Source organism: Rhipicephalus microplus, unplaced genomic scaffold (genome assembly GCF_043290135.1).
Source record: "Rhipicephalus microplus isolate Deutch F79 unplaced genomic scaffold, USDA_Rmic scaffold_31, whole genome shotgun sequence".
In the NCBI taxonomy this organism is placed as follows: Eukaryota; Metazoa; Arthropoda; class Arachnida; order Ixodida; family Ixodidae; genus Rhipicephalus; species Rhipicephalus microplus.
In genome coordinates, this window is record NW_027464604.1 from 510,422 (window position 1) to 537,961 (window position 27,540).

The 27,540-nt window shown below is 46.4% G+C and overlaps 1 long non-coding RNA gene across 1 annotated transcript; it reads left to right on the forward strand.

The window, feature by feature from the left end:
• The first annotated feature begins 6,593 nt into the window (after positions 1 to 6,593).
• Positions 6,594 to 25,695, forward strand: LOC142786759 (uncharacterized). Its single transcript, XR_012889146.1, has 3 exons — positions 6,594 to 6,879; positions 7,433 to 7,567; positions 25,362 to 25,695. It is a non-coding gene; the product is annotated as an uncharacterized LOC142786759 (long non-coding RNA).
• The last annotated feature ends 1,845 nt before the right edge of the window (positions 25,696 to 27,540 follow it).

Below are 27,540 nucleotides of genomic sequence, written 5' to 3' on the forward strand. Positions count from 1 at the left end.
AACAGCTGGATAAGGTCGTCTTAGCCAGGACAGTGGCTCACCGAGCTGAGGAGGAGGACAGACTAAGGTGTGTGTCTGAGTGCGTCGATGTGTTGTTGAAACCGTCGAAGGGTTCTAGGTGTTCGAGAAGGTTAGGACCTCTGATTGATTTCTGTGCGAATAGTAATTTGCGCATTTTAGAGTCTGACAAAGAAGGACATTTTGTTATTATTCCGGAAAACTTGTATTTGGAAAAAGCAACCACAGCAATGGATAAGAATTTTCGCGAAGTTTCCGTTGATCCCTCTAAGATTAAATCACGTGCTTTGGCTTTGATGAATGAGGTTGGTTTAACGAAAGTAGCAAACGAAGTCAAGCGAGAAAAAGGGCTCCTTCTGCAGGCCTTCTTCAGTGTAAAGACGCATAAGCAGAACTATCCTTTCAGGACCATCGTCTCGGAAAGAAGGTCATGGTTAAAAGTTATTTCAGGGTACTTGCAGACTAATCTCGCACAGCTTAAGCTGGAGGACCCTTTCGAAGTCGCCAGTTCTAACTGCGTAGTTCAAGTTCTGCAGAATAATAACCCTGGCGGTTGCTTTGGATTCAGCATAGACATAGAAGATCTTTATTATTCCCTGCCTCATGTACAGTTATTGAAATTCGTGCAACAGACCATCGAGGGACAAATGAATGAGTTAGGCTTCGTCGAAAGTTGCAAAATACCGGTTGCTAGCTTCCTAGAGCTTTTGGAGTTTTACTTGAAGTCCACGATCGTTCAGTGGCAAGGAAGGACAGTTATCCAAAGGGCAGGAGTGTGCATAGGTTCCTGCGTAGCGCCAGTACTAAGCAGCATCTTTTTAAGTTTCGTTGACCGCAAAATAAATGATAACCTAGGTGAATTAGCTTTGAGAATTTTCCGCTTTGTGGATGACTATTTGGTTTTCGTCAATAGGCTAAATTTCCAAAGATCGATTGTGGACGTCGTAAAGTTGTTTAATGAACAGGGACAAGGTCTTAGGTTTACTATTGAGGTTCCTGAAAAGGAGGAGTTGCAGTTCTTAGACCTTAGACTGTCTTTCAAAGCGGAACATGTGTGTTGGACCTATCAACCGAGGTCAAAGAAGTCTCTTCTTGATTTCAGATCAGGGCACTCGAAATTGATTAAACGAGGTATAGCCACTTCCGCTATAAGGTCCGCCCTCAATAAGAGTTGCCCCCATCGTATGCTTGACAGCGTTAACTATCAGGTGGCGAGGCTGCGTGATGCAGGCTTTCCTCACTCTATCATTTCTACGACTTGCGATAAGCTGCTGCGTGAGGTCAAGGGGCAGTCCTCCCGAGTGAAAGAAAAAGATTTTAGCCGTTCTGTCTACATTCCATATGTTCATTCTTTTTCGCACAGATTAAAGAAAGTAGCATCTAAGTTCAGATTAAACGTTGGGTTTTCAAGCAGAACGAAGCTTAAGGGACTTTGCCAGGCAGTAAACACTCGCATAGAAGGCAGGAAGACTGGAATTTATCAGCAGTGTAGTATCAAACATACTATGAAGTTTCTCCCGTGCATGCAGAATGTCGTGTACTCAACCCCATTTTCATGCGGGCGAGAGTACATTGGTCAGACCGGGCGTTGTGTCAATATACGGCTAAGGGAACACCACAGTTCCTTGAAAGGATTTGCGCATTCACATTTGTCTTTGCATTGCCGCGAATGTGGATGCCACCCACTTTTTGAAAAAACAAAAGTACTCTTCAAGCACCCAGACAAGCTTTCAAGAGAAATTATGGAGGCATTTTTTATAAATAAGAAAGGGTCTCAATGCGTTAGCCAGCCGTCTATCGCCTTACTTGGTAATGAATTATCTTTGTTAGATAGTGGCTAAAGTTCATTCGTCTGCTCATGCCCGGTTCTCTTGGCGACATTGGAATCTTATAGTTTGAAGTATGTGTTATTTTTGTGGCAAGATTGCGTGCACATGACAAAGCCTTGTCGCCGTGTATAATTTTATCGATTGAGGGGGCTGGTTTGGTCACGAGGTCTTCTGTTCTGTCTATATACATATTCTCGTGTTTTCAATAAAAATTTCAGTTGAAAGTCAGCGCTGTACCGTGTCCTTCTATCGCTCCTGTCCGGGTGTTTCGCGCTGTTAACCACGATGAATGGTCATTCCAATCCTTCGCTGTCTGAACGAAGAATGACCGAAGGTGAGCAGTTGTACGGGCATGCGCAGGGTAAACTGGGTAGTTGTGGTTAGTGCGGGAAGATATGTGATGCGCGGGCATGATAACAGATGCGTCGGACAGTGAGTGAAAAAATTTATGAAAAAGAGCTAATCTAGCGACTTTCCGTCGCAGTTCAAGGCTGGGAAGATGTGCTTTAATCTTTAAGTTAGTAACGCTTGTGTGGCGCGAGTAATCAGAATATATAAACCTAGATGCTCTATTTTGGACAGATTCTAATGTTTTGGATAGATTAGGTTGGTGGGGATCCCAGACGGCGCAAGCGTATTCAAGCTTCGGACGGACTAGTGTTTGATATGCTAAAAGTTTAACAGAAGGGGGAGCAAGTCGTAAATTTCTTCTTAGGTAACCAAGGACTTTGTTTTCTTCGTTAGAAATGTTTGTTATGGGGGAGGACCAAGTAAGATCTGGCGTAATGTTTATACCTAAATATTTGTAGGAATTCACCAGGGATATTTCGCAACCAGAAAAAAAGTATGAAGTAGCCGGGTGAGATTTCCTGCGATGAAAAGAGATGACGGAGGTTTTCCTAATGTTCAAAGTCATGAGCCATTTTTTGCACCAGGTTTCTATAGTTATTAGATCATTTTGAAGGATCTGGGAGTCATTAGGGCAGTTAATAGGACTATAAATCACGCAATCGTCAGCGAATAGACGGATTTGGGACGATATATTGCTAGGTAGGTCGTTAACATAAATTAAAAATAGAAGGGGACCGAGCACCGTACCCTAAGGTACACCTGAAAGGACAGGACGCGTGGTAGATGATGTCTGGTTGGAGTAAACGAACTGTTCCCGGTTTGACAAAAAATTTCGTATCCATTCTAGAACTGCTGGGTCAATGTTTAAGCGGGAAAGGTTTAAAAAAGGCGTTTATGGGGTACTTTATCGAAAGCTTTTTCAAAATCTAGGAAAAGGGTATCTACAGGAACATTCTGATCTATACTTGAGCTGATGTCGTTAATAAAGAGCGCTAGTTGTGTGTCACAGGAGAGGCCTTTCTGAAATCCGTGCTGACTGGGATGGAAAAAGTTTACAGAGATCAGGAATTTGACTGTTTGAGAATAAATTATATGTTCTGTTATTTTAGAGCACACGCATGTTAGTGACATGGGCCGGTAGTTTGAAGGCTAGGATGACGGACCTTTTTTGGGTATCGGAATGACCTTGCCAACCTTCCAGTCCCGTGGCACCACTCCAGATGACAGTGATTGCTGGAAGATGTGCGACAATATGACAGCACAGAGATGTTTGGTATTTTTTAAAACTTTAGAATTAATACAATCAATACCAGCTGATGACGTCACTTTTAAGGAATCAATGACTTGTATGATGCCATTTGGTTCGAAAATGACACTGGGCATAGCAGGGCAATCATGGGACGGCACACATGAAGATACATCGGGAACACATGAAAATGCATCGTCAGGTTCATCAGTAAACACTGAGCAAAACGTGGAGTTTAGTGTTTCGGCGACCTTGAACTCCGGGATGGGAATAGTATCTTCATCTAGTAAAGAAATGGGTTTAGCATGGGTTGGGTTGATAGTGTTCCAGAACTTTTTGGGGTTTGTGCGTAGCATGTCTGGTAGGGTTGACGAGAAGAACGTCCGCTTAGCATCCAAGATCATGGATGCGTAAAGTTTTTCAGTCTCACGATAGTTTTCCCTAGCGTTACTGGATTTTGATTTTTTGGCTGACCGATATTGTCTTTTCTTTTTGTTGCTAAGTCGTTTCAAAGTATTATTGTACCATGGCGAAGTAGGCCGTTCTGTGATGGTAACTGTGGGAATGTACATGTTTATTAATTGCTGCATTTTGTTTTTGAAGAGATCCCAGTTCTCGTCAACAGAACGTTTGGAAAAATCCACGAGGAACCAAACGGAAAAGAAAGGTAGTTCATCATTCATTCCTTGATAATCTGCTTTGTTGTATAGGGTTATCGTCTTTTTTACTTTTTTTTGGATTGGGCAAGTTGCATTGAAAAGTGGCATGAATGACGGCATGATCACTGAAGCTGCTCGGACTAGAAACGGACGAAACTTTATCTGGTTGGGTCGTGAGAAATAAATCCAGTAAGCTTGATGAATTAAAAGTCGTTCGCGTAGGAAAGCTAATCATTTGAGATAAGTTGAAAGTAAGGCAAGTATCTATGAAGACACTTTCAGTGTTCGGTTTCGACATTGCTAATGCTAGATCAGACCAAGTTATCGCCGGAAAGTTAAAATCACCAAGGAGGAGAATAGGGGCGTTATCCGATACTGACGTTAATAGTTGTAGAGCATCATGAAGCTCACCAACGAAAGAAGGATCGGAATCAGGGGGGCGATAGCAGATGCCAATGACAACGGGTGGAACGGCAGCTTTGCAGTGAATAAAGACTACTTCAAGACTCGAAGGAATGTCGACAGCGCAGCATTGTAAACTGTGGTGAGCGGCGATTAACACTCCACCACCCCGCTTGTTTTTGCGATCGCAACGGAAAATATCGAAGTTGTTGAACAGAGGAAGCAATTCAGAGTCCAAGATAGATGCATTAAGCCACGTTTCGGTTAGGAGAACTAAGTTACAGTCACTTGCTTGAATTAGGCTGTGCAAGGCATCGCGTTTGGGCAGTAGACTCCTAATATTAGTATAGATGAGCGAAATAAGGTTTACATTAGACTCGGTACGGACTTTAGCAGATAGCTACGGGGCACGTGGGACTACCGTTTGCGTAGTCGGATCAAGAATGTAGGTGACCTTATCGATGGTTAATTTTCGGTATGCAAGTTTATAGGGTCGGGACTGGGCTTTGCCAAACGCAATCAGCTGCTTGTGTATCAAGCGGGTGTTAGGCGAGTAATCTTGCGAAATGCTATACGTGGTATTTTTCAGCTTATTTGCGTTAGAAAGAATACGGTCTTTATCTTTGAAATGCGTGAACTTCACAATGATCGGTCTATTTTTGTTAGAATGGAAAGATCCCAGTCGATGTGCGCGGTCAATATCACGTGGGTTGAGCGTTACTTTGAGCGTATTTTTGCAGAGATTTATGATTAGTTCCTCGGACTGGGCCCAGGTTTCGCGATCCGAATCAGTGTGTCCATAAAATATGAGATTGTTTCGCCGGGCGTGATCGTTTGAATCGTCAAGACTGCAGGTTAGTTGCGATATTTGTTCGGAATTTTTGACAGTAACTGAGTGAATGACCTCAAAGTCTGCCTGAAGTGTGCCTACGGCGGTACATTCTTTTTCTATTTTAGCAAGCCGTTGATTAATATCGTCAAACGTTTTAACATTCTGGGACAGTGTAGTTTGCATGGCTTTCATTTCTTTCATAAGGTTGTCTTGGTTTAATCTAATTTCATCGAGTGCTGCCAAGATATCACCAGGAATTTCGCTGGAAGCGGAACGTGTAGTAGGACCTGGATTTTCTTCTATATCGCCGGAAAGAAGTAGTAAATTTAGAAAACAGTAGCAGTATTGACACAAGGCAGCAATACAATACCGTGGGCTCGGCAACACTATCAATGCATAGTACCGTGTTGGTTTGACGAATATAGAGTAATGGTTAGTTATGGTGCATTCAGACTACGGACCGAATCCGGATTTGTCGTGGACGCGGACAGCTAATCCGCGGATGGTCCGCCTGCAGGCGCATCCACACGACGGACGGTGTCCTAGGGGAAAACAGCCGGATTACCCTCGACAGCAGGTTCGGCGCTCACCTGCGCCCGCTGGCAGCAGACCGGTTTGAGAGTATTCAACATAGATGCCCGCAAGAAGCGAAGCTTGGCTGCGATGTCTGTCGTGTTGTGACAAATGAACGAGCAGTGTTATTCTTTCAGAAGAAAAGGGAGTTGCTCGCAGGATATTCTTTCAACTACATTATTCCCCGCTTGTAGAACTTCTAAACGTGTATCCCGTCTTTCTTTTTTTAGAAGCGGCACGTCGCCGGTTGTAGAAGTTGGAATATTTCACCACCATGACGGCTAAGAATCTCGCGTGTTAAGCGACGGCGGCGACATTTCCCGAACCACCAAAAGTGATTTCTGCGTATTTAATCACCTGAGAACAAAGCCTCCGGAAACTAAGTAAACAATGCTCAAGCGTAGATGATGCCGACCAGTCATGCAGCTATCCGCGAGCCATGGAGGACATGCCACGAGCAGACGAAAAGTGTACTGGTTGCCAGAAACCCCGAGCTAATCCGCTGAAGTATCGGCTTTCTCCCGCCAGAATCCCGATGTGAGAAACAGGTTGGGTTCATCCGTCCGCGAGACGCGCGGACGAGTCGCGGACGAGGGGAATCACTGATGTGAGGTCACGTGACGCGCCGTCCGTCCCGCCACATCGGGATTCAATCCGTCGTCTGAATGCACCATTACCTGCACGAAAAACAGGCGTCGCAGGTAAGCGTCCGCCATCCTTGACGTGTTGCCGAGCCCACTGGTGGGACCATGGGTGATGTTCGGGCTTTTATCTTGGCGGTGAATTGGCGGCGTCGAATCGGTGATGTGGTTGGCACGTGACATCCGGGAGGGGGCGAAGCGGGGCAGATCAGGTGGCGGTTTGGCGGTACATTGCGCATCATCCGTGTGAATTTCCATGAAGGGCGGCAGCGGCAAGTCGGTTGGGCGTAGCGGCCGAGGGTGCAGCCACCTTACTGGTTCCGACGAGGTAAGCTCTATGTCATGAGTGAGGACGGATGTCCGGCCTGGCACGCTTACAAATCTGTCCTGAAACTCGGTCAAAAGACCACGCAATTCCTGCTTCTGCTTCATTGTCAGTTGTGACTTTGATACTAAATCCTCAACTCTTTTCTCGATCGGGACTTCGTCCGATTCGGGAGCTAATTCAGGGATTTCTGCCGGAACCTCTTCTGGAACATTTAAAGTCATGTTCACGATGGCTTCCCTCTCTTTATAGGGTGTGAGTAAGTTGCTATGATACACCTGGTGTACCTTACGACTTCCTGGTAATTTTACCACATAGTTGGTGTCAGACAATTTTCGAGTAATCTCGGCCGGGCCGACCCATTGCACTTCAAGCTTATTCTTTTGGGAGGGCCTCAACAACATGACCCTGTCTCCTACAGCAAAGTGTCGTGCTTTAGCTGTCCGATCGTAGTAAAGCTTAGCCTTCTGCTGTGCTTTGGTCATCGCACTCTCGGTCAGTTCTTGGGCTTTTGTTAGACGATTCAATAAGGTGAGGACATATTCCACTACTACAGGATCATCACCCTGACCTTCCCACGACTCTCCCAGCATACGAAGAGGAGATCGCCGCCTGCGGCCGTAAACAAGTTCCGCTGGCGTAAACCCTGTTGTCTCATGTGGTGCAGTTCTTAGTCCAAACATCGTTGCAGGTAAGCACATTTCCCAGTCAGTTTTTCGTTCAAAACATAAGGCTCTTAACACTCGCTTCATCACGGAGTGAAGCTTCTCTATCGAGTTCGACTGCGGATGGTAGACTGAACTATGCAATAATTTCACGCCACACCGCTCTAGAAAGGTTGTCGTTAAGGCACTCGTGAAAATGGTGCCCTGGTCTGATTGTATCTCGGCAGGAAAGCCTACCCGGGCAAACACGGACAGAAGTGCGTTCACTACTTCAACGGAACTTAGCTCTTTTAGCGGGACCGCCTCTGGAAATTTAGTAGCTGGGCAGATTAAGGTCAGGATGTGACGGTAGCCTGAAGTTGTCTTGGGCAAAGGACCTACTGTGTCAATTACCAACCGACGAAAGGGCTCCGTGATTACGGGTACCAGCTTCATTGGAAATTTCGCCTCATCTCCCGGCTTACCCACTCGCTGACACACATCGCAAGATTTTACAAACCTCTCTACATCTTTAAAGCATCCAGGCCAGTAGTATTCCTGTAAAAGACGATCTTTCGTCTTCTTTACGCCTAAGTGGCCTGACCATGATCCTCCATGCACCAAACTAAGCAAATCCTGACGATACGCCTGAGATACGACTACCTGGTCCAACTCTACCCCTCGCCTATCTAGATATTTTCGATAGAGTATGCCGCTCCTCTCTTGGAATCTCACATTTCGTTTGGCGATTCCCTCTTTCGAACTGTCCTGGAATTGCTTAAACGTCGGGTCCCCCTTTTGTTCGGTTATTAATGAAGCGGGGCTCACCTGCAGCAGCCGACTGAAATTATCCGAAGTTGGCATGACACACAACTCTTTCGTATTTCCTTGTACCCGGAATGTGTCACTCTCTGTGCTATCCTCTGTACTACCAGGAATCGGCTTGGGAGCAACGGCATTTTCTATTTGCTTGGTCAACGAGGCGTAATTGACCCCTTCCGATTCGGGAGGAGGTTCATCGTCGCCTTTAGGAATGGTTGCCTCCGCGACTACGGCTTCTGCAGCCTGTTCTCGCACAAGTCGATTTGTTACCGTGGTGTCCAACTCGCAACCAGGCCCGTTGTCGATTTATTTATTTATTTATTTATTTATTTATTTATTTTCATACCTCAAGGGCCTCCTAGAAGGAGGCATTACATGAGGGGTGGTACCAGCGACAGACTAGAACAAAAACGAGGGTAGGGGTGAGGGGGAGATGCGCTACCAACATAACTATATACAAGATCATCACAACAATAAATGAGTGAAGAAGCATAAAAGAAACTACATGGCCAGACACGCTACATGTTTTACATTGGGACCAATCAGAGTTTAAACAGCTTGGATAACCGCGCTTTACAGCAGTACAATGGTGCAAATATACAAGTCAGAATGCAAACAACGGCAATGAGCTAGGTAGCTATAAATTTGGTAAAAACAGAAAACAATATGATGTCAGAAGGCAACGCTCTATTACTTCGCCTGCACTGACAAAAATGAAAGACAGAAAAAACGGGAACCATAAAAACGACATGAGGATATTACACAATTCCGGGCGCGGTAAGCAGCGATTTAAACTGGTCAAGGTCTTTGGTCTGTACCACGTGAGCGGGAAGATTGTTCCAGTCTTTGGCTGACCGAACAAAAAAGGATTGCGCGAAAGTGTTAGTTCGTGGGCGGGGGTATGAAACTTGATGTTCGTTTTTAGTGCGAGTGTATACATGTGATTTTGGCGTGACGTAGGAGTTTGGTGATATTGAGTAATGAAACCTATGGAATAATGCCAGCCTTGCTAGTTTCCGACGGTTGTTGAGGGGAGGAAGGGACGCACGCGACTTGAGATTTGTGACGCTAGTGTATGAAGAAAAATCAGAGAAAGCAAATCTAACAGCCCGGTTTTGGATGGCTTCTACGTTGTCGATGAGGTAACGCTGGTGCGGGTCCCATATAGCGGCTGCATATTCTAGTTTTGGACGGATAAGGGTTTTATAGGCCAACAATTTTAAGTCTGAAGGAGCAAATTTCATCGTGCGCTGCAGATACCCGAGGGATCTACTGGCGCTGGCGATTACTTTGTACACGTGTACTGTCCAAGATAGATTGTTGGTGATATGGACGCCTAAGTACTTGTACTCTTTTGTGGATTGTAATGAAGAGCCTTTAAGGGTGTAATTGTGAAATAATGGGCATGCGCGCCGGGAAAATGACATTAGTTTGCATTTTGGTACGTTTAAGGACATTTGCCAAGTTTTACACCAATTTTCAATATGAAAAAGATCAGATTGTAGATTAATTTGATCTTGCTTACATGTAATTTTGGAATATAGCACACAATCATCCGCAAATAGGCGAAAGTTATTAGAAATGCCAGACGGTAGATCATTAACATAAATTAAGAATTTGAGGCTTGTTTGCCTCAGTGAACGTTGCTCTCGCAGCCAGCGCACGTGCCTTCGATCAAGTCAGTGCCTGCACTATGCCTTCTCCCAACGTTAGACCTTTCTCCTTCAGCGTTTGATCTGACTTATTTGAAAATAAGTAAGGATACTGAGGAGGTAGATATGGCGATACCGCGGCTTCCGTTTCCAACGTACCAAATGTGCCTTTAAGGACAACTTTAGCTACGGGAAGGCACTGACTGTTTGCTTCTACGGCTTGTCTAATCCAGGCACAGTCTCCTGAATACTGTCCGGACTGAACAAAGGACGGATGAACTACGTCCATAGTGGCTGCGGAGTCTCTAAGAACCCGACACTGCTTGCCGTTCACAGTAAGGTCGTACATATAGGGCTCTAAACACTTCGTGTTCTCGTCGGCTTCATTAATAGATAAAAAGGCCACCTTTTCTTTAGGGCAATGTTTCGCGAAGTGCCCTGTTTCGTGGCAATTGAAACAAGCCGCCGGTTTTTTCGCCTCAAATTTCCTTTTGCTTGCCTCTGCCGACGCCCCATGGTTAGATGCCTTGTTTTCCTCACCCTTTTGTGCGAGACTTGTCGGTTGTTTTCTAAACGGCACCTTATTCGGTAGTAGGAATTTTTCCCTTTTAGGCTCGCTGTTTGCCCCGAGGGCGCGGCGCGTAACGAATTCTTCAGCGAGCTCTGCGGTTTTCGTTACGGTGTTCACGTCCGGTCTATCCTGCACCCAGAACCTCACCTTTTCTGGTAACCTTTGATGGAATTGTTCGAGACCAACACACTCGAGCACCATGTCATGATTCCCATACGCCTTTGCCTCTTTGAGCCACTCCCCCATGTTGGCCATTAACTTGTAAGCAAACTCCGGGTATGAATCATTGTTCTCTTTTACGGCGTTGCGAAATTTTTGTCTGAAACCTTCCGCTGACAACCTGTATTTCTTGAGAAGGCTCGACTTTACCTCACTGTACTCGTCAGCTTCCTCTTTCGTGAGGCGCGCGATTACTTCTGAGGCCTCCCCCGGAAGTACGGACAACAAGCGTTGAGGCCATGTATCCTGGCTGAAACCTTGCCTTTCACAAGTTCTCTCAAAGTTGACGAGGAACAGCCCAATGTCCTCCCCTAGCTTGTACGATCTCATTAGGTCCGTCATTTTGAACCTGACCCGCTCTGCGGTACCGGATGCCTCGCTGCCTCCTGCTCTACTATTATGGCTAATCTCTAGCTCAAGGCGCTTCATTTCAAGCTCGTGCTTTCGCATCTTATCTGCCTCGGCTTCTGCCGCTTTCCTTTCGGCCTCCGCCGCCTTTCTTTCGGCCTCTGCCGCTGGCCTCTCCTGAATCTCCTCGACACATTCTGACAGCTCGTCATCCTCCGCCCCCAATGCGAGAATCGCCTCTATCAGCTCTGGCTTTCTTTGAGAGTCCGACACCTCCAGATTTAACTCCCTTGCAAGTAGCAACAACATGGACTTTCGCAGGGATCTCAGATTCATGGCTGCCTCCAGTACCGCTGTCTCTGTTCCACAAAGATTCCTGTCCTGCAACTAATTAACCTTGACGGCAACGACAGCTCTAGGTTTCTGCCTTGCCTCAAGTTTTCCGTTTACTTAATCGACAAAAAAAGCTACAAAAAGCTCTTATACGGAATCCCACCGCTGCCACCAGTTGTTGGGACTCCGGGTCCTGCCGGTCTCGTTATCGGTAGCTGGCCCCGTCGCAGGATCCATCGTCCAACAATGCAGCGAGAAGAAGCGTCCGAACGAACGACAGAGATTTATTTACATGTGGAGAAGTGATCAACTGATCCAAAGAGAGAAGAGAGAGCGGTACAAAACGTCTTCGGCATTTTATAGCGCCGCGTTGTCGACACTGGGCGCATTGTCCGCATCGTCAGCCAATCCGGTGGCCCCGGCACCTCGGCCACGAGGGAGGGGGAAACACCTCTCACAACACATGGAGTGGCACAACCTAACACGATGTCCATATATGCTCCTGGCGCCCTAAAAAATGCCCAAACATGGTCACGAACGCACAGCAGATTCCGGAATTCTCCCGGCAAGAGGGGGGGAGCCTGAATGGGGAGGTGGAGGTCGACGACACAGTCGGTCAAGAACCAGTTCTCCCCGCAACTCCTCTTGCTTGGTTCCCTAGGGCCGGTCGTAACAGCCTCCTAATTTTTTGAGCATATACCTGCGTTTGACCCCATCGCTGCCCACGAGCAGGTTTTTCATATCTTGGTATGCACTCCGGCACTCCAATAACCGTATTCTGTCCTTCGCATTACATGACCCGTCTCGGTCATGTAATGCTTTACAAATCTAATTATGTGCTTTGGCGACGAAGACAAAATATTTGTTAACATGTTCCTGCCTTTTTTTTCGTTGCAATTAAAATTACTCCACCCGGGCCAAGCACTCATCTACAAACTTGTACATAGAAAAGTACAAACACGGCTGAAGAGAGCAACGGCAGTAGTTTTTTTTTATCCTTTCACAAATGCTATCAGCGAATACCAATAATAATGATTTATTCTACCTTCCCACTATTTTTTTATACTGTAGGAACTGCATTTCATTAGCACTGCCGCTTTCTACGCTCCGTATTCTGCTTTTTGTGCATGGATTAGTTAGTCGCATCGCCTCCCCCCCCCCCCCCCCCCCACCTTTCCTATCATGTAAAGTATGGGGCTGACTTCGCGCCTCACTCCTAGGTTACTGGGAGGGCATAGGGGGGGGGGGGGGGGAAGGCTGCTCCTTCCTTTACGCACACACCTATGCTTACGTGCCAAAAATCACGCATGATTGTGCGACACCCCCTATAGCGTACGGGAATCCCAAGAATTTCGACCACCTGTTCTTTAACGTGCACTAAAGTCACGCAGAGGACGGGCCCCTGTAAAATTTCGGCTGCATCGAAATGGGACTGCCGCGGCCGCTTAAAAGAGCCGCGACCTTTGGTTTGACAACTGAGCTCTGAAATCGTCGAACTTCCGCGGCGCACATCACAGAGTACAAGCGATAATTATACTACAAGGAGTTAGCCGCGCCCTCTCCAACTACTCCACCCCGGTGGCTCCCGGCATTCTGATAACGAAACAGCAGTAGGTGAAAAATGTTTCGCCGGTGGTGGTGAAACATTTAATAACCATTAATCAGTTACAGAGAGGTGATTGGGTCGGGGCTTTGTCGGCCTCGCGTAGCTCTTTCAGGTGATCAAACCGGTGTCGCACGGCCACTTTTGATCGCGATCGGATCCGATCCGAAACAAATCTCTCGATCATGGTTCGCTTCGATCACGCAAGTTTAAAAAGGAATTTCAACGCTGTTTATATGATTCCCACCCCCAGTCGGTCTTCGTCGCGATCAGCAAAGCACAGCGGAGCACCGCTGTTATATAGCCGGCGTTTGCAATTCAGTTTTGCTTCTAACGCAATCGGAATAGCTGATTTAAGATGCCGTACAACCATCTTCCTTCACCCAAGCGTTGCTCGTAGGCGTAGTTCTTCGTAATAATTGTGTACGACTGCAACTAGAATAATAACGTTCGAACTCTCATTAGGTTCGCTCCACATAAGCCACTATGCATTCAAACTCCGAAGTATGTAGATAGGCGTACACCTGACCATCCCTTCACACAGCTTCGTTTATCATATAGCCGCATGTTGTACAACCAACAGTTAGCCGTATCGAATACACCTAATTTGAGTAAACACGCATTCTTGTAAATGTGGTATTGCGCATTTCCAATTTCTACGAGCCTGGGCATCAGACAGCCGGCCACGTTCACAGTGCATCGATACTTGTCGAATCGTCCCTGAAGAGAACCAAAACTATTCCGATTTCCAATAAGGCGCGAACCACCCGAAAGCAAACGAGAAATTCAACGCGCTCGACCAGCAAGCAGCCCGCAAAGCTGAGCGCGATCAAGGTCCAAACATGCCCAATTTCCCCAATCGCGAGATCATACGTACGGCTGGCGCCCCTGCTAGAAAAGCTCACTAGATCAGCTCAAAAGCTTTCTTAGCCCATCGCACAGTTCGATTTTTACTTTCCTTCCATCCCACGACTCAATTCGCATGCTATAGAAGTGGGAAAACGCACGAAAAGACGCCCCGGTGGTGAGCAAAGCTTACCATGTATCATGAGGACAACAGGGCGTCATAACGGTCGAACGAACAGCCAGCGAAGATTCAAATTTGAGTTGCAACGTACAAATTCCGGGAAATCGTGGACTCGACTCTTCCTTGCGTCTCATCTTATCCGTTTGAAATTTGTACCTAGGGAGTCGCTAGCTTGTCGGAAGGAGGCGGTTTGAACTGGTTGGAAGCGTTCAGCCAGCCGAAGAGCCTTGCCCGGGAGATACTTGTGAATCCGCGCGCGTGAGAGAGAGTCGGCCTTGGAGCGAAGGGTTGCGTTCGCTTTGCTCGAAGTCGAAGCGGTTCAACGGTAGACGTTGAGGCGACGAGTAATTTTGCAGCGATCACCGCTGGTTTGTCGTAGGATTTCGCTGTGATTAAACTTCGATTATTTTGACACCGCGCGGTCAATGGTGATCGAGAATGGAGCTCTCGTGAGGTCCACCGTGTCGCATGGAAGTTACACCGGTGATCGAGAAATGAAAAAAAAAAAAGAGAGTCGAACTCAACCTGTACACGCGTGGTGTGGTGTGCGTGAAACTGAAGCGTTGGCGTTTTCTGACGTCCTTAGAATGACAGACTGTCAAGCCAAGATTTTGTTTCTGGGAGAGAAATAAAGATATGCCACTTGTATCTGAGATCGCGCGCGTTAATTTTTTGTTTCCTTTTTTTTAGTTGTTTTACTGCCTGGCGCATTTTTTTTAATCTGAAAAAAAATCCTTCCTCCACCCCATCACATGTAGATGACTACTAGTTCGTAAAAATTACACAGTAAGCAGTCAAGACAACGCGCAACAAATGCAGTTAGTAAGTCTGAAGATGAACAGCCGAGCAGTTCGAGGTCAGAGTTAACCCTAACATTCGCCTTAACTCGGGGTTCGCGGAGTTTAGTACTCGACTTACATTCGGGCACGCGAAATGGAGGCAAGATCAGAACAGCCTTCGCAAGGCACATCTACGAATGGTTCACATTTAGAAGCGCGAAAACTGCTAGCGCGAGTCGCCGCGGCATTCAAGATGGCGGACGCCAATTGTACAACGTCTGCTTTCAGTTTTTCGCATTATGGCAAAACTCGAGAGAATTTTCGCATTATGGCAAACACGAGCAAACGCAACTTGTACCCCTGCATTTCTTTCCACAAATTGATGTTTCCTTTTTTATCGCTATATTCAAAAAACAAAAAATGCCGCAAAGCCTGGTCGTCTGCTCGGAAGCGCGCAACCCGCGTCGGAAAAAATCGTCTGTTCCTTGACCGTTCAGGCGCGCCACGTCTGGCACCTCCGGCACAGTAGCAGTTTTGAAAAACGAATCAATTCACGCGCAGATTACCTGCAAAATGTGGCTGCGCCACAGCGCGATTTTTTTTTCTGAAAGAATGGCTTACAGCACGCACCATAACGTTGCAGCAGCCAAGCCACTTTTTTGCAGCTACGTTACGCGCTGAAATTTGCTTATTTGTTCGTTTCGAATACTACCAAAGTTTCGGGAACAAACATTACAATAGTGCAGAAGTGTTAATTTCTAATACAGTAATAGTTTATCGAAAATTTCGAAACGCTCAAATATTCGCTTATGCATATTTTTTTCGTTACATTAAAATACAACGATGAAAAGGCCAATTGTTGTCACGAAGAAGCAACACTACATTCAAAGTAGAAAGTTATTTGGGGGCGAAGCTCCCAAAACCGTTTGTTTGTCCGTCCCTTGTATATGTCTCGTGGTACGTGACCGCCTATAGCTATATGACGCATCCAACAGACAGACAGACGAAAAGACAGACGAGCAGAAGGATTGACGGACGCTTCGTCATGCACTCCGTGAAAATGAATTTTTTTTCGTCCTAACTTTTAAAAACGGCGCTTAGCTGTAGGGTCATGAATTGTAGTCGGAAGCACACTCACATTACTCCTGAACGCATTCACAAAACCTAACCAGAAAATCTGCAAACAAAAAAAAAAAAAACCCACTAGTGGACGTCTGTGCTAAGTAGTAAAAATTGCCTACACAGTAAGCACTCTGAACACGCGACACAGGTGCAACTAGCAATTAAGTCAGCTATGTAAATGAGAAAATGTCTCTTGCTCACCTTCGATGCGTGGATGATCGCAGAGCTCCCGTCCGCGGCGTAGGATACACGAGTCATGTCTACTCACAAGCACACACCTGCGAGAAAAGATTCACAAAACGCGCACAACGTCAAAAAGTGTCCCGTCACTGGAAGCAAAAAAAAAAAATCGCGTATGAAAAACCTTGCATTGGTTGCAAATCGACGTGAAGCTTCCTTTTGAAGACCGTCAACAACGTTGACGTAAGACCAGTCTGTACGGCCTCTTGAGACCACGACCTCCCAACAGACAAACGCGACCAAGCCCTGCGCGGAGTTCCAGACGAGATCTCGGAACAAAGAAATCAATCGAAGCGCAGCATTTCGGCAAAAAGCGGACTCACCTAGAGAACGTCCTTTGGCCGGTGCAACCTCCAAGGTCAGAACCACAACCTGCGCAAGTACCCGTAACCCCAAACCTCAGAACAAAGAGATCCAAAGATAACGGTCAGCGCAATCTGAACTCACCGGCGATACGTCCTCCCTTGGCCGAGTCTCCAGGGAAAAAAAGTTTTACCGCCTGTCCCGCCTTTTTTATACCTTCTGTGTGACGTCACTATCCCTATGGAAATACTGATAGCTACCCGAGCTTCAGCACTGTGGAGGCGCGGGGACGAAAAAGAAAGGGAAAGAATTTCTTTGAATTTTCCCCATTTGTCACGGTGCGGGCTTTCGCCGCCGAGATAATGGTGGCGGGAGTTCCCCAGACGGCCGAACGGCTTGCATAATCTCACTTTCTCGTCACAACAAATCAATGAAGCCGATTCCTACTCGAATTAAACGCAGTATGATACCCTCGGACGTCCAGTGATTGTGTTACGGAGGGTCTTCGACGTGAAAATCGCAATAATTTGAGGGGTTCTCTGTCGGCTACCTCGCCGCTGAGACATTGAAGTTAGCATTCAATTCAAAACCGGAGGCGTATAAAAATCGTCTCCGGTCTTCAATAAGCGTCGTTCGACAGTGCCGTGATCGTAGGTGAACTCTTTCCGCGCACATTTGGAAAAATTACGCGCTTTTTTACGCTAGGGAACGGTGTAACATGCACAGCTGCTACGAACAGAAGTAGCAGACTGCAAATGAAAAAACAAACAAAAACTACGCGTTGTAATCGAGGAGAAAGCTCGATAGACGACCTGTACGTGGACCGCTAAGTCCCATAGCTCGTGTTGTGTGTCGGATGCGAACGCTGAGAACTGGGAAGCACGCGTAGACACGTTCGAATTGTCCTCGCGTGTTCTAGAAACAGCGTTCGAAGAGAAACAGGGCGACCTCGACCTGCTCTTTTAATAACTACGGCCAGCGTGAACTCTCTGAATCAACGCGGCTAGTTCGGCAGCGTTAAGGCATGTTAGGCAACGCCGCTTGTTAAGCTGGGATGATGACGGCCGGCCCTCGGGCCACTCTATATGGCCGGACACTGCTTCGCTTCGGCGACCCCTCTGGCCCGGCTCACTATCAGGAGCTGTAACCGCGGTTGCGAGCTGCGCAGAGCAGCCTCCTATCGCTCCCGGTGTCCTGACTCTTGCTATGGGGCCTTGGGTTTGTTCGGACAATTCGTAAATGCGTCACTGAAGTTGACTCTGGTTCTAGAACAAATTGCAAGACTCGTTTCTTTTTTTTTTTTTACGCGCAAGTTAGTAAGTCGCCGTTTGTGCTCTCGACTTCACGTCAGTGTGTCGAGTACATGTTCAACTTATTAAAAACTACGAGAGAAGTACTGGATATATTCTATAGAGATTTTTCACATTTAAATAAATGCAATAGACAAGAACATGTGCAAATTTTCATAGACTATCGTGAGTTTTTGCACAAGTTATGGCACCGTACTTTAGAGTGTGCCATGGACCCTCGAGATAGCGATAGGAAAGCTTTATGCAGGAATGAAGAGTACGCTAGGCCCTTGCCAAACGAGTAGCAAAGTCATCTTGACCCAATGTAGCTTATTGAAGCACCATCTCTTTATGTAAAGCGTAACGCCACGCTTCTTGCAACACTATTTTAGTGTATTGTGGCATACCTGCATTTTTTTTCCTAACCATTTTGTGAAAGCTTCGGTATGGATAGAGTATAATAGCAATCTCAGTTGTCGCTAGAGACTTCCTGGCACTTCTGTTAGGTACAACAGTGCCTAGTGAGTGTCTTGCCATTGTGCGACTGAAGGACAATAGTCAACACGTAGGGGGTCTGCCGAAACATACAGTGCAGTTGCAGAACCCGCATTCGTTGTCTGCGGCTATTTATGTCATCTGGGCCTGCAGCACTTCGTCTCGGATATCAAATCTCTGTAATTCTCAGCACTGTAGTACAGCTCAGCCCGTTCTATTCCATTGTTACAGCTGCTGAGAAGAGTTGGCAAAAGCACTACGTTTTTTTTTTTAAATTTTATTTTCAGTGGATAGGCACCTGGTTACACAACATAAAAACTGCCGTGTTTTCGTTCGGCAGCATAGCAACTATGCCTATATTTTGGCCTCTACGAAACGCAGTTGTTTTCGGTATCAAAACAGAAACCGCGCTCCCGACGTTCCTTTCTTTCCAAAATAACTTTATTGTTCGCAGAGAGCGCGCTTCGTACCGTCGTCATTCCTTTCTTCTCCTAAGTGTGGATGTTAGGGTCAGAAGCGACAATGAAAACCTCAATGGGCTCTCGCATGTTCACATCGGCATCTGTCGCAGCCTCGTGGCTCTCGGATAACAGAAAAAAGAAAAAAAGGCATTATTCTTAAAAGAAAATAACTGGCTCCATTTCTGAGGCCCCGCACAACATATTAGGTACGTGTATGCTGCCATGAAGTAAACCCAGATTTCATTACACGTACGAGAAAAAACTACGAAACTATGCACTCTATACGCTCCTCACGCAGTGCAGGGATGTTCTTGCTGAAGCACAATAAATCCGTTTTTTTTTCTCTTTTAAACGTATAAATTGTGAAATATGAAACAATCGTAGAAAACGCAGTATTGACCAGCAGGCCCGTACCCTGATTTTTTTTTCAGGAAAGGGGGGGGGGGGGGGGGGAATTGAAATGGTCTTTTTTCGATCCCTATGCCACGGTGAAAAAAAATTCGCGAGGGGGGGGGGGGGGGGCAGGGGCCCAAAGTGCCACCCCCTGGCTACGCTCCAGCTCACCAGGTGTGTTTGCAGGCTCTGGTTTTTCTAAAGTTTAACTACTCGTAGAACAGAAAAAAAAAATATGTGACAGAGTCGATAAGCTTGGCATTTAAAATTCCAGCGAACGAAACCAAAATATTGGGCTGTGTTTTTTTTTATTCCCGAAAAAGGAAGTGTACTTTGTAAAGCACACCAGTGCCTTAATGTGTTATTCAAAGAGTCAGCGAATGCGCCAGGCAGTAAAACAACTAAAAAAAAAGGAAAAAAAATTAACGCGCGCGATCTCAGATACAAGTGGCATATCTTTATTTCTCTCCCAGAAACAAAATCTTGGCTTGACAGTCTCTCATTCCTAGGACGTCAGAGAACGCCAACGCTTCAGTTTCACGCACACCACACCACGCATTTACAGGTTGAGTTCGACTCTCTTTTTTCATTTCTCGATCACCGGTGTAACTTCCATGCGACACGGTGGACCTCACGAGAGCTCCATTCTCGATCATCATTGACCGCGCGGTGTCAAAATAATCGAAGTTTAATCACAGCGATATCCTACGACAAACCAGCGGTGATCACTGCTAAATTACTCGTCGCCTCAACGTCTACCGTTGAACCGCTTCGACTTCGAGAAAAGCGAACGCAACCCTTCGCTCCCAGGCCGACTCTCTCTCACGCGCGCGAATTCACAAGTATCTCCCGGGCAAGGCTCTTCGGCTGGCTGAACGCTTCCAACCAGTTCAAACCGCCTCCTTCCGACAAGCTAGCGACTCCCTAGGTACAAATTTCAAACGGATAAGATGAGACGCAGGGAAGAGTCGAGTCCGCGATTTCCCGGAATTTGTACGTTGCAACTCAAATTTGAATCTCTGCTGGCTGTTCGTTCGACCGTTATGACGCCCTGTTGTCCTCATGATACATGGTCAGCTTTGCTCACCAACGGGGCGTCTTTTCGTGCGTTTTCCCACATCTATAGCATGCGAATTGAGTCGTGGGATGGAAGGAAAGTAAAAATCGAACTGTGCGATGGGCTAAGAAAGCTTTTGAGCTGATCTAGTGAGCTTTTCTTGCAGGGGCGCGAGCCGTACGTATGATCTCGCGGTTGGGGAAATTGGGCATGTTTGGACCTTGATCGCGCTCAGCTTTGCGGGCTGCTTGCTGGTCGAGCGCGTTGAATTTCTCGTTTGCTTTCGGGCGGTTCGCGCCTTATTGGAAATCGGAATAGTTTTGGTTCTCTTCAGGGACGATTCGACAAGTATCGATGCACTGTGAACGTGGCCGGCTGTCTGATGCCCAGGCTCGTAGAAATTGGAAATGCGCAATACCACATTTACAAGAATGCGTGTTGGTTGTACAACATGCGGCTATATGATAAACGAAGCTGTGTGAAGGGATGGGCAGGAGTACGCCTATCTACATACTTCGGAGTTTGAATGCATAGTGGCTTATTTATGTGGAGCGAACCTAATGAGAGTTCAAACGTTATTATTCTAGTTGCAGTCGTACAGAATTATTACGAAGAACTACGCCTACGAGCAACGCTTGGCTGAAGGAAGATGGTTGTACGGCATCTTAAATCAGCTATTCCGATTGCGTTAGAAGCAAAACTGAATTGCAAACGCCGGCTATATAACAGCGGTGCTCCGCTGTGCTTTGCTGATCGCGACGAAGGCCGACTGGGGGTGGGAATCATATAAACAGCGTTGAAATTCCTTTTTAAACTTGCGTGATCGAAGCGAACCATGATCGAGAGATTTGTTTCGGATCGGATCCGATCGCGATCAAAAGTGGCCGTGCGACACCGGTTTGATCACCTGAAAGAGCTACGCGAGGCCGACAAAGCCCCGACCCAATCACCTCTCTGTAACTGATTAATGGTTATTAAATGTTTCACCACCACCGGCGAAACATTTTTCACCTACTGCTGTTTCGTTATCAGAATGCCGGGAGCCACCGGGGTGGAGTAGTTGGAGAGGGCGCGGCTAACTCCTTGTAGTATAATTATCGCTTGTACTCTGTGATGTGCGCCGCGGAAGTTCGACGATTTCAGAGCTCAGTTGTCAAACCAAAGGTCGCGGCTCTTTTAAGCGGCCGCGGCAGTCCCATTTCGATGCAGCCGAAATTTTACAGGGGCCCTTCCTCTGCGTGACGTTAGTGCACGTTAAAGAACAGGTGGTCGAAATTTTTGGGATTCCCGTACGCTATAGGGGGTGTCGCACAATCATGCGTGATTTTTGGCACGTAAGCATAGGTGTGTGCGTAAAGGAAGGAGCAGCCTTCCCCCCCCCCCCCCCCCCCTATGCCCTCCCAGTAACCTAGGAGTGAGGCGCGAAGTCAGCCCCATACTTTACATGATAGGGAGGGTGGGGGGGGGGGGGGAGGCGATGCGAATAACTAATCCATGCACAAAAAGCAGAATACGGAGCGTAGAAAGCGGCAGTGCTATTGAAATGCAGTTCCTACAGTATAAAAAAAATAGTGGGAAGGTAGAATAAATCATTATTATTGGTATTCGCTGATAGTATTTGTGAAAGGAAAAAAAAAAACTACTGCCGTTGCTCTCTTCAGCCGTGTTTGTACTTTTCTATGTACAAGTTTGTAGATGAGTGCTTGGCCCGGGTGGAGTAATTTTAATTGCAACGAAAGAAAAGGCAGAAACATGTTAACAAATATTTTGTCTTCGTCGCCAAAGCAGATAATTCGATTTGTAAAGCATTACATGACCGAGACGGGTCATGTAATGCGGAGGACAGAATACGGTTATTGGAGTGCCGGAGTGCATTCCAAGATATGAAAAACCTGCTCGCGGGCAGCGATGGGGTCAAACGCAGGTATATGCTCAAAAAATTAGAAGGCCCTCACAGGGCAGAGCGAGTGAGAGATAATTCGAAGTGGTTTTATTGCGGCATTTGCACATCAGACTTAAACTTACAATCTTGATGTGGAGCACGGAAGACATGTTTGTCATTCATACTAGTTGTTATCTTTTTATTCAAACAAAATTGTGTGTATCCGACGAAGCACGCGCGCTTCAAGGAAACGCGCTTCAGCAACACTGTAGCGTAGTTTGTTACACAAAAACAGGAGTATCGCCTTTGAGGCTTTTACAAAAAAAAAAACTTATTTCTAAACGAACCTAAATGAGTGCACATTAGGTTTTTTAAGTGGCTATTTCTGATATCAATAACGAATAAGTATTATCTCTAGGTCACTATATTATTCTCACCGGGCTGAGCAGACGACTGGAAACGCTTTGGCGAATAAGCCGCCAAATGCCGAGCAGACGTAATGAATCTCTGCTTATCCGAAGGTGTAAAAGATTAGCCGTAATAAGGCAATAGCGATGAAGCATAGACTAACATGGACTCTATGAGCAAATACATTTACTGCCCGTAAATGCAATCAATACGCACTTTTTTTAGGGGCGAAGCTCCTTAGGGCGTGGCCTGTGCGTCCCCTGTAGCCTGTATGTAGCCACCTCTAGTTTAGTTCTTGCAGTGTTCACTAGATGGCGGTACCGTCCCCTGTATGTAGCCACCTCTAGTTTAGTTCTTGCAGTGTTCACTAGATGGCGGTACCGTCTCCTGTATGTCTCCTGTATTTATCTCCACGCTAGACCTAGTGAGAGGTTACTGGCAGGTGACAGGAATGCAGCAGTCATGAAAAATAGGGCACTGTGGAATTACAATAGGTATGATGTTGTGAGAGGAATATGGAAAGGGGTCATGGTTCCTGGGCTGACGTTCGGCAATGCGGTCTTGTGCATGAGATCAGAAGTTCAAGCAAGATTAGAAATTAAGCAACGTGGAATAGGTAGGCTTGCTTTAGGAGCTCACGGGAATACACCAAATCAGGGAGTTCGAGGTGATATGGGATGGACATCATTTGAGGGCAGGGAAGCTAGCAGCAAGATAAAACTTGAGAAGCGATTGAGAGAAATGGGGGAAGAGCGTTGGGCTAGGAAGGTTTTCAGCTACTTGTACATGAAGAATGTCGATACAAAATGGAGAAAGCGAACCAGGAAGTTGACTGGTAAATACTTAGAAAACAGCAGGTGGCCAAACCAAAAAGAACTATCGGTTAAGAAGAAAGTGAAGGAAACGGAGACTGACATGTGGAGAATGGGCATGATAAAGAAGTCCGCACTAGAGATCTATCGAACGTTTAAGCAGGAAATTGCCAAGGAAAGGATCTATGATAATACTCGGGGTAGTTCTCAACTGTTTGAGGCCAGAACGGAAGTTTTGCGAACCAAGACATATCGGGCCAAATACGAAGGGGTAGACACAGTATGCAGTGCGTGTGGAGAGGAAGAAGAAACTGCCGAACACTTGATAATGTTCTGTAAAGGGCTTCACCCTATAGTTCAGGATGATGGCGCAGAGTTTTTCAAAGCACTGGGGTTTACGGACCGGGAGGGCAAAATAAACTTTAAGCGGGTAGACTTAACTATAAGGAGGTTATCTGATTGGTGGCTAAAGTCAGGGCACGAGTGAAAATTAAACTCTTCACTGCAAAGTAGGAATCCTCAAACTCTTTTTTTTAAGGAAAAAAATATAGTTTTTGGTTCATTAGGTATTACGGCTTGGTGGCGCTAGCCACCGCCCGATCTAAAGGGTACAGCCATATCCATCCATCCATCCATCCATCCATCCATCCATCCATGTAGCCACCTCTCGTTTAGTTCTTGTAGTGTTTACTAGATGGTGGTACTTGGAGCTGATGATGAAAAGATGCAAGATGTTATAAACTAGAAAGCGGTACTTGTAGTTGATGAAAGACTCGAGATCTTATAAAATAGGAATGATGTCACATATGGCGCGTGTCATTGGTTGAAGGCAATCGTTCCATTTAGTGCGGCGACGTACGCTAGGGGGAGCGTTGTAATAAAATCCGTTCGCTGTTGGCGCGCGCTCGGAGTCGCCGGATGGATAAGGCTGCACAGCGGAGAGAGCGCAAGGCGGCAGCAGCGCGCGCTCGCAAACAGAATCCCGATGTGCGAGCGCGCGAGGCAAGGGACATCGCAAGCCATCCATCGTCTAAGAACAAATAAAAGTTGATTTGTGTATATACACACACAGCGTTTCTCACGTCTTTACATGATGATCGACTGGGCGAATTACACGGAAGATTCACAGTTTACCGATGAATCCCTCAGGAGCTTCGCCCATTCATCATCATTCACCCCGTGAATATGCCGTTATTTTTTTAGTTTGAAGCTATGACACCAAAACGTTAGGTGGAAATAACACTACAGCTCATTTCATAAACGCTATAGCATGTAGAGGCGAGCGAAAGGTTCTTCCTGTTGCTCCATGTTTACATTATTCCGACATTTAGACTTTGTAAAGTTACACACTATGTGTTTCTGGTACATGCGTTAAACTGGCTGGCACCTGAATTAAAGCCGTTCGCAAATGGATTAAACATGGTGACACTTGGATTAAACTAACTGGCACGCGGCCTAACTCAGTTGGCACTTGGATAAATATGTCGGCGCTTCGACTAAATGTTTACCACATGGATTGAATAGCGTGGCGCTCAGATTATTTAAATGGCGTGTCGATTATTTAGGCTGGCACTTGGATTAAAGTGAGTGGGAAGACCTGCAGTGCTGGCTATTTTATTTTATATACGTATGCACCGCTACGGTACAGCTGTCATCACGCCGGGTTAACGTCAATTGCAGTTAAACTTCATCCGCTGAACTTGATTTCTGCCGCAGTATCCAGGACTACCATCCTCGTGATCACCAGAGCTTCGTATCAGCTTACCCCTTCTGGTGTTGCTGTAATATCCTTGTTTTAGTGGTCATCCTTGCACACCTGTAAACAACTGGTTGTAAAAAGCATATTCGGCTGTCAAACATTTGTCTTCGACGTGCAATTGTACATATCTTTAGCTGCACGCCGTAACGTGTCGCTCAAAAAAAAAAAAAAGAACTACAGCACAGTTACTTCCCATGCACATCCTTCGCATAACATTGATTCCCAAGGTATGGGGGTCCTTCCTAATTTGTTTTTTTCTCTGACAGGTTCAGCCGCGTCCCTTGCATTCCTCCTGCACTGTTGAGAAGAAGCCTGGACAGTACCCACAATAGAAGGCCGACATTCGGGACAGGATCGAAGTTCATGCTCTCTCTCTCTGGCAGCTCTAACCATGAATGCATCAGTTGGTCGAATGTCCGAACTGTGAAATGTGAAAAGTCATACAGCTCGCTGCACTGCTATGTGGTTCCCACGCGACATATACACCTGCTACATTCGACACAGCTCACGTTGCGTGTTGCCCTTTGAATATATAGCGTGTGCGTGCGTGTGATATGCGTGCGTGTGCTAGAGAGAGTGAATAAAAGAATTTTTGTGTGTTTTGGTATACCTCATTTACGCCCAGCGAGCGCCCTCGCCTGCGCTCTCCGTATTCATTATTGACTCGGCCGCTCTCGGCTGTGCCCATGCTTGAGAACCTGGCTAAATTGTATCTATAGTGGGTAAAGTATACAGTGGGTCGGGGTGGTAAATGTGCACTGCCATGCTTAGACTTCGGTAAACCTCGTCACTCGGGCGCGGTAATTGTGCTTGCTTCATGTTCAACATATGCACACACGCACATAGACGCATGTCCGCGCACACAGACAAATAGTGAGACAATAGACTGACGATCGTCTGTGCCAAAGCACCCAGAATATTTTTGCTCCTTGCTGTCTTTTCTCATTCGTGTTTTCGTTCAAGATTAAAATCTTCGTGTCCGCCTTCATTCCGTACTTTCATTTTATTTTGTCATTTGCCATGCCAGCTGAGCGCCGAAGTTGTGCTGCAGCTCGAGCGCTCGGGTTCGAATTCCGGTCACCGCATTTTCCATGGAGCCAGAATCCAAGTACGCCCTTACACAGTGAAATATTGTTGATGCGATTTGGCGTAAAGCGCTCGGTGGCCTAATACGTTTTCTTTTACGTTCCCGGCCAAACACCCTTGGCTTAAATGCATTCTTGTGCGTTTAATACCATCACATTTTCCGCCGAAATTGCGTAACACAATAACAATACCTTGGTTTTGGGCGAGGTGGTACATCATCAGAGGAAAGTTGAAAAGTGTGTACGATGAAGACAAGACACATCGAACAAGACTGGTGTTTCACTTTATTTCACAAATCCAGTTGAAGAAAAAAAAAAGAAGGGCAGAGCAGCAAACAGAACTCGAAATAGTCGATGCTTACCTGATAATGAAAGCATGTGATAAGTGTGTAAGCTGGCCATCTTTTGTGTTGAAATAAAAGGAAGTGGCTTTATCTTTCGACGCATTTCGATACTCGATTATTTGTTTTCAAATGTGGTGTTCGAAGGCCAGGAGTGGGGGCCAGGATTTCTTCACAGGGTGGGGGGGGGGGGGAGCATCACCTATGGCAAGTGAGTTCGTCCAGGTGGGCATGCAGATCGGTAATTTATGCATTCTCGTTTGAATATGTTTGCTTTAGGCGGGGGTGGGGGGTGTGGTTGCAGACGAAAATTTTGGGGTCCCCTCCCTCTTGTAGTCCCGCTCGTCCTTGTCGAAGACTTATCCACACGCCGTTTGTTGCGATACGATGTGTGCATAGGTATGAGCTTGATGCGCAGGTATGTCATGATTTATGTTTCAAATAGACGCCAGTTGCAAGTGAACCACTGGTCCTGTTACGCGTGTTTCGTCTTCGTTTGCGCTTGTCAAGTTTTTTTCCTATATAGCGGAATGTGGAACCGAGAAATGTGATATTGACCGATATAGCTTGAAATCCTACGTTTACATGTATGCTGGCTTAAGCCGCGCTCCAACAATCCGCGATCCGCACGTTGCAATAAGGCGTCGATGCCGCAGAAGAGTCGCGTTTGCGGCTAAAAGAGCGCTGCTGTATATAGGCGTGGCCGTGATGTCTTGTGACGAAATGATTAGTTGAAGCCACGATTTAATTGTGAGAAACGCCGAATTGAAGAGCTCGCAAAATTTAAACCATCTGATGTGCTTTGACGTGCACTGCCATCTATCCGTGGGCGTCTACCAAATTCGCATCTATCGATATGCTACCGCTGTGGCAGCGATGAAACCCACTTCCACGGCGATAGGAGAAGTTTTTTTACCACGCAGAGGAAGTATCGCAGGGTCCCTTTAAGCTTCTGAATAATCTACATGTGTTATGAGGGTATGAAAACGTGAACATCGTAAGAGTTATGCCTAAGATTG